Source organism: Strongylocentrotus purpuratus, unplaced genomic scaffold (assembly GCF_000002235.5).
Source record: "Strongylocentrotus purpuratus isolate Spur 01 unplaced genomic scaffold, Spur_5.0 spur5_scaffold_21, whole genome shotgun sequence".
Taxonomy (NCBI): domain Eukaryota; kingdom Metazoa; phylum Echinodermata; class Echinoidea; order Camarodonta; family Strongylocentrotidae; genus Strongylocentrotus; species Strongylocentrotus purpuratus.
Window position 1 is genome coordinate 21,639,260 of NW_022145607.1, and position 8,592 is coordinate 21,647,851.

Consider the following 8,592-nt stretch of genomic DNA (forward strand, 5'->3'; position numbering starts at 1 on the left):
ACTTAGCAAGCTCCCTGCTAACCCTTCCTCAGAACATGAGTTCAGAGCTATTGAAGCCACACCCGTGGTAGAAACCTCTAAGTTATGGAGCCTCGTCCAACAATGGTTTGTGATCTGGTGTGTAATACTCTGAACCGCAGACTGTCGATTTGCATGATTCCTGTCTCACCGATGACAGGTGAGACATTTCCATTCTTCTGAGTTCCCGCTGTACCCACTTTTCTTTTGCTCCGCAAACAAAACATTCTTTAAGGGAGCTATCCTCAAGCCTCTTCAAGGCATTCTCGCCTTCTACATTAAGGGCTGATCATAGGGGAACACTGTCGAGCAGTTCTAATTAGCGTATGCTTCATGGCTCCTTTCCTTAATCCAAGTCTCATCATGAACGAGGGATCTTGAAAATCTCCTGACGTCATAGCCTACCGTTGGCAATCCACTTAGCAAACTTCCTGCTAACCCTTCCTCAGAACATGAGACCAGAGCTATTGAAGCCACACCCGTGGTAGAAACCTCTAAGTTATGGAGCCTCGTCCAACAATGGTTTGTGATCTGGTGTGAAAGACTCTGAACTGCAGACTGTCGATTTGCATGATGCCTGTCTCACCGATGACAGGTGAGACATTTCCATTCTTCTGAGTTCCCGCTGTACCCACTTTTCTTTTACTCCACAACAAAACGTTTTTTTAAGGGAGCTATCCTCAAGCCTCTTCAAGGCATTTTCGTCTTCTCCATTAAGGGCTGACCATAGGGGAACACTTTCGAGTAGTTCTTAGCGTATGCTTCATGGCTCCTCTCCTTAATCCAAGTCTTATCATGAACGAGGGATCTTAAAAATCTCCTGATGTCGTAGCCATACATATCGAGCTCTGGCCTACCGTTGGCAATCCACTTAGCAAGCACCCTGCTTACCTTACCTCAGAGCATGAGACCAGAGCTATTGAAGCCACACTCGTGGTAGAAACCTCGAAGTTATGGAGCCTCGCCCAACAATGGTTTGTGATCTGGTGCGAAAGACTCTGAACCGTAGACTGTAGATTTGATTCCTGTCTTATCGATGACAGATACTCTATTTACGTGACCATTAATGTGAGTGCTAAAGATGTCCCAGTCAAGATCGTATAGGGAGAAGCCAAAGTCATCCTTCATCTTGTCAATGAATTCTGGGTTGGATCCTTAGCCTCCAATGGACAGAGCATCACCCTGAACCTTAAAGTACACTGACGCATCACGGTCCCGGACGTTGGGCATGTTTTTAATGCCCTCTATCCCCTCGGTGACGATGTATGCATGCTTCATTGCTAGAAAAGTCCACGTTGGCCATTGCTTCTTTCTTGGGGGCCCACACACGTGTGCAGTTTACGATGATAGGAGTCTTGTTTGTCCCTCCCGATGTCTCTACTCCCTGGACTCTGTGTGTACCAAAATTATCTTCTCCTGTTTGTATTCCAGTAACTTGACAGTTGGTCAGGACCTTTGCTCCAGCCTTAGTAGGAGACTTAATAAGGGCAGTACACATTATTCAGGGTATATTCGTCTCTTGGACCATAGACTCCACTCCAAAGGCCTTTCCAACCGTGCCCATCCTCTTATACTCTTCAAGCCGTTCTTTATTGGAAGCAACAAAGAGCCCTCCATTATTAATCCAGCCGGGAACCACGCCAGTTTCTTGCTCCAGAACATCTCCGACAAGGTGTCTCATTTAACTGAGAAGCTCAATTTCTGTATCCGAAGGGCGGAGCCCTCATACCAAAACTACGGTATGCCACATTGTCCCAATCGTAAGCCGGCCCTTCTCAATCAGTACAGCATTGGTGATGCAAACTTAGCAAAATGACAGAGGGTGCTAACACCGATAGACCCTCCGCCAATATTTACCACGTCAGCTGATTGCTGATAGGATCTGTGGTGCACCCCGTGGACAGGTTCGTCTCGTAAGGATGCCGCTCTTGGCGCTCTGACTGTATTGCCTTGCTCCTGTGTATCTGATGGTCTGCAGTGTCAGATATTGTTGCAGACAGGATGCATATCGATGCACGCTTCGCCACATTGTCCTCAATTATTTCTTGGCCTTAGGTTGAATTCAACACTGGAATATACCAGGCAAAACATTCCATGTAGTGTCTAGTACATCGATGGTATTTGAGGCTCGCAGAAGGTGGCGGGTCAAGTGTCCTGGTCCAGATTTCTTTTCTTTGTTCTCTGTATAATGCCGCATTCCTATTATAATATCACTCCGCCGTAGGAGATATACTACAACAAATCCAATATTTCACATTAAATTATTTTACTATGGCGTAGAGACATCAAACACCCAAGATAATTGAAAGTAATCAGGCCGATCATCTAAACATCCCGATCACCTGTCTACAAAGAAAATAGTTCCTATTGTCTGAAAGGAATTTCTGTCTCCCGACAGTTTCCCCGCTTGAAAATCAGTCGGCTCGAATGATGCCATATAAACAATACTATATCATCAATACACACTGTACAATCTTTTATTCTATAGATTTAAACACAATCAGATCCTGTTGTCTGTATACTCTATACTTTTCTGCATATACATTTACTATTCCGCAATATAGCTTTTGTAAATTGAGCTTTATAACTGAAACACACTAAAAACAAATTGAAATCAAACTCAGCGCACTTTATTCTGATCACTTCATAAATACATTCAACAAATGATTAACTGCAGTATATTTCTATCCTTGTTCTCTTTTACGAAGAAATAATTCTTCCCCGCTTGTGTCATGGCATTTCATTTCAATTCAATTTAATTTACCTACGGAAAATTCACAAAGATTTCCATTTCATAACACACGTTATTCACAGAAATAACATCTTCAGCTACAGGCCCTGGGTAACTTATTTTCAAAATCAAATGAAGTCCTTGCATCATTTCCTAAAATTATACATGTATATATTCACACAATTCTAACTCAATACTACCAAACAAAGAAATGTCGATATCAACATTGCTCTTTTCGAAAATAAAATATTTCCATATTCGCAAGCCTTACCTTCACGTTCTATACCATACTGTCTTGTATCATCATCATCAACTTCAGGTGGCGCTGTAAAGCGCTGCTGTGGTCTTCACGAGAGCACGCCATGCAACTCTTTCACCTGCCATTTGTGTCGCACCTTTCATTCCTTGTCCAGACACCTTCTTGATTATCATCAGTCCAAGATATTGGTGGACGACCTCTACCCTGTTTTCCTTCGACTGCTCCTTGCAGTATTTGCTTCTCAACACCTTCAGATCTCCTAACAATGTGCCCAAAATAGTTTAGTTTTCTTTCCATGATTCCCCTTCTTGTGGTCAAGTCTGTTCCAATCTTTTCCAGGACCCACACATTTGTCTTTTTATCTTTCCATGACACCTGCAACAGCCTCCTGTAGCACCACATTTCAAAGGAATCAACTGTCTCTGTGTCATTCTTTGCCATGGCCCAGGACTCACTTCCGTAAGTTGCAATAGAGAAGGAAGTTGCTTGAAGCAGACGAACCGTCAGACCGAGAGATAGGCCTCGGCTCTTCCAGATGTGAGACATATTCTGTACTGTTGATCTCGCCATTGCCATCCTTCTTCTTATCTCTGCGGGGCCCTCTCCTTTGTTAGTGATAATTGAACCCAAGTACTCAAACCGATTTCCTACTTTAATCTTATTTCCAGCTACGGTGAAGTCAGTGTTATTATTATCTCTATCGACAACCATTATTTTTGTCTTTTTGGTGTTTAGAAGAAGGTCTTTCTCTTCACTTGCCTGTTTGATGCGATTCAACAAGTCAATCAGCTCTTCTCTGCTGCTGCAAACGAGAGTTGTGTCATCAGCATACCTTAGGTTCGTGATTTGTTTTACCTCCGAACCTAACTCCCCCATTAAATCCTTCCAGAGCATTTCTCATAATGTCCTCAGAATAAATATTAAAAAAGTTAGGAGACACTGAGTATGCAGCCTTGACGTACTCCCCTGCCAATTCCAAACCACTCAGTATTGCCGTCACTGGTTCTCACTGTTGCTTCTTGGTCATGATAGAGGTTTTTGATCAGTTTGATGATGTGCCTTGGGAACCCCATCTTTGCCATTGTATTCCACAATTGAGAGTGACTCACACAGTCAAATGCTTTGCCACAATCTATGAAGCACAAATAGAAGGGATGTCTGTGTTCTCTGCATTTCTCTATTATGTTTCGAATGTTGACAATCTGTTCTCGTGTCCCTCTACCTTCACGGAACCCTGCTTGCTCATCTGAGATCTCGGCTTGCAGTTTGATTTTCATTCTTCTGCTAATCACCTTCAGAAGTATTTTGCTTGCATGACAAATCAAGCTGATCGTTCGGTGATTTGCACATTCTTTTAGATCTCCCTTCTTTGGCAATGGTATAAAAACAGCTCTACACCAGTCCTTAGGACACTCCCTACCATTCCAGATATTGCAACAGAGACGCCACATCAGGTCAATACCTTCTGCACCTGTGGCCTTCCACATCTCGGAAGTCAAGTTGTCAAAGCCAGGGGACTTGCCATCATTCAGTTGTTGCATACTTGTAAGTGACTCGGAATAAAAAGCCACAATAATATATTTACAACATCGACCGTGTACAATTCATAAATAACTTCTAACCTGTTCTTTCCCGCTTATGTGATGTTTAAATAAAACAATTGGGATTTGGGTATTGATTCGGTCATTGCAGATCCAAATAACATCCCTAACAAAATTAAAATTATGACACACATATCAAATATCAACGAACATTTGTGGGCGCGTGTGTGTGTGACTTTGCTTCTTCCAAAAGCATATATTATGCTATGCATCTCATTTGATACATTCAATTCATTCTCTCACTTCAATAGTCCCAACATATCACATACTGTAGGCATCACTTTGGCGCACATTAATTACGGCACACATATCAAATATCAACGAACATTTGTGGGCGCGTGTGTGTGTGACTTTGCTTCTTCCAAAAGCATATACACTGTTGCTCATAACGGTGGAATATTTTTTTTTCCCAATTTATGGAATTATTTTATAAATAATTTAAAAATACTAGATCTAGATAATAGTATACAGTCTCAGATTGTATTGAATAATAATTTGCCAATATGTGTTTTGCGTGACTGCTAAAGCATGTATGTTATGCTACTATGTTTATTAACTAGGGGACCTATGCCCTTAAGTCATAAATGACAGTAATGAGGATTAATGCCTCACAAAAGGGCACTAATATAGCACATCGACACGGTGTTGATCCTGGGGCCTCACAGTTACGAGGCCATTGCTTTGTCACTGAACCATGACTGTACGCAGCGGGGGCTATGGTAGGGGGCAGTTTCCATAAATTTAAAAAAAAACAGAAAATGCAATAAATTTTTAATAATTTATTGCATTCTACCCCGGTCCCCAACATAAAAAAATCTTCTGTGTGCCCATGCCTTGAGCCATAATGCATGGCCGTCCAGAGGATTTTTTTTATGTTGGGGACCGGGGTAGAATGCAATAAATTATTGAATATTTATTGCATTTTCTGTTTTTTTTTTAATTTATGGAAACTGCCCCCTACCCTAGCCCCCGCTGCGTACAGTCATGGTTCAGTGACAAAGCAATGGCCTCGTAACTGTGAGGCCCCAGGATCAACACCGTGTCGATGTGCTATATCAGAGCCCTTTTGTGAGGCATTAATCCTCATTACTGTCATTTATGACTTAAGGGCATAGGTCCCCTTGTTGATAAACATAGTAGCATAATATACATGCTTTAGTAGTCACGCAAAACACATATTGGCAAATTATTATTCAATAAAATCTGAGACTGTATACTATTATCTAGATCTAGTATTTTTAAATTATTTATAAAATAATTCCATAAATTGGGATAAAAAAAAATATTCCACCGTTATGAGCAACAGTGTATTATGCTATGCATCTCATTTGATACATTCAATTCATTCTCTCACTTTAATAGTCCCAACATATCACATACTGTAGGCATCACTTTGGCGCATTCAATTCATTCTCTCACTTCAATAGTCCCAACATATCACATACTGTAGGCATCACTTTGGCGCAAGTCGATTTTTACACTCTCCCAAACAATGCCTCCTGTTTATCCAAGCGTGAACACATACCACACAAAAATGATACCAAATGATTTGGGATAAAAGCTCTTTCATAAGATGTGTATTAATTTCCTGTTCATAGATGGGTTTTTAAAATAATTAGCAATTCTCTAGGTGTTATTTATTTTTTGACTCACACGGTATATATATATATATATTATATATCAGGGGGGAAATGAATAGTATATCAACTTCTATTCTGAGCAGAAGGTGTGGGAGGGGGTATACAGAAAGTTTGGTGTATATATGAACTGTAAATCTGTATTACTAAGTGTATATATGATAATTATATTAATTATATAATTTAGCGTAATCATAGAGAACTCGCATATTATCTTATGTGAGTGTGCGTTTTTAAAGCAATTTTTGTCATCAGTTAGGAAATGTGTATTATCCTTGGTAACTTCCGTTTGTATAATGAGCTTATCTATGTAAAATGTAAAAGGGGGGATAGGGTGCCTTTTTAGTAGCGATAATTATACTGAAATCACGAATATAAATTCGAAATTGCAACTTAAGAAAACAAACGTATTTAACAAGTGGTATACGTTATTTCATATATCATACTTTTATTCATAATGAAATATACAGCAAATGAGTAACTAATAAAGATCCCATTAGTTGAGAACTTGCGATACAAAAATAAGTTTCACATGTTCTACTATTTCTGTTCATATTCATTTTCCTCTACCAGGCCAATTTGCTTCATTATGTTCTTGATATGGACAAAATTCAAAGTCTACAGTACCCTAAGAACAATTATTGTACCCCACAATTACGCTCATTATCTTTCTACTTTTCAACGTGAGTTAAATATACTACTGGTCTGTCATAATTATAAATGACTATAAATCTGAATCCGTTGATGTATGGCCAATGCCCATTTTCTACTTTCTCTTTTATTATAGTTTTGTATTCTGTGTATAAATGTTTGTTTATGCCTTGTATCGTATTTCAGCCGGGCATTGATGATTTTCAATATATTTATTCCGAACATGCTTATCATGTGATATTTAAAATGGGTCTACGTCTATGCTGGTACTCGTCAAAAGCCTTTTCAGCAACTAAACGAGGTCCTGGTAGTATGCAATGTAATGTTATCAATGTTCATACTTTGAATGCAATTGTGAAAAGAAAGTTGTTGCAAATTGTAATTATCGAAGAATAGGCTGTGTTTAAACTAAGGGTGATCTCGATATAGTTATCACAATGGGACTCGTTGTAAAGAGAAGATATCACTATATAATGTAATGCTGTCAATTTCTAAAGAAAACATTGTTTTGAATCAAACTCGAAGGATGTGGTCACAAACAGTTCTCGGATATTTTTGTAAAGTTCTTGCATTCATCCTATACATATGCCTCGCTTAAATTCATTCTGTGGTATGAAAGAGGGGCTTTAAGAAATTGGAGAGGCGACTTGAGCCCCCCCCCCCCCCACACACACACACACACAGCGCCCCCTCTATAACCGCTACTGCATATACCCTCCATAACAGTAATGCATTTCAAGGATTTCATTTCGGAATCACTTCTCTATTCAGGTCTACTGTCTGGTGTAGCCAAAAATTGCGTTTGATCGAAACACCTTCTTGCAAATTCCTTACACAGTAATGATTAATGAACATCAATATCATGAAATGTTAGTTTGCATAATCAGCTCTCAAACCAAAGATTGAATTGATGGAACGGAAAAGAGCAACATAACGCATGTAAATTAAATGTAAGCAACTCTTATGCAAAATATATACAGTTAACAACTAAATTATTCATACCCCTTGTATATTTGATATTTTTTGTGTGTTTTTCGTAATTAAAGAATGAAATGTGAGTGGACTCAATACCTATGTTGAATACTTTTAGATGTAAGGATTCATAATTATGTCATAAGCTCGAAAGATCAGGGAAAATAAAGATTTTTCAAATACAAGTACTTACACAATTACAAGAAGAAGAAGAAGCAAACTGAGCAACCGAGCGGACGTGTCTTGACGGAGCTCTGTCTTTTGATTATACTTGCCAGTTATATGCACTATTGAGGATTCATTTTTGATTTTGTACTGTGCTGTTACATTTGGAATACCTGTATCTTCGAATATTTCTGACGATCATTTTCCTGGATTGCAAAGTGGTTTGTTTTGCTCTAATTTGATCTTGCATTCATCGTGTGAGTCACCGTTATCATTACTGGATTAGAACGAAATATTGTTGTTTATTTGCGGATTAAACACCACAACTTTCATACAGCACAGATTGAACCTAAGAGGTCTTCAGCAAATGGACGCAGATAAGGTACGACTAATTCACATGTGCATTATTATTCTTATCTTGTCTACATTTTAAATTGATATCATACATTTCCAAGATGGCGGCGACCAGTGCAATTTTGGCGCCAACTGATTCTGAAAGGACTAATGATGATTTGGTGGGGATGATTACCTTCAACAATGTCTTCCTAAAAGCTATAA

At 39.2% G+C, this 8,592-nt stretch overlaps 1 pseudogene; it reads right to left on the bottom strand.

The window, feature by feature from the left end:
• Positions 1–708: 708 nt before the first annotated feature.
• LOC764383 lies at positions 709–4,549 on the bottom strand (annotated as a pseudogene).
• Positions 4,550–8,592: the final 4,043 nt, after the last annotated feature.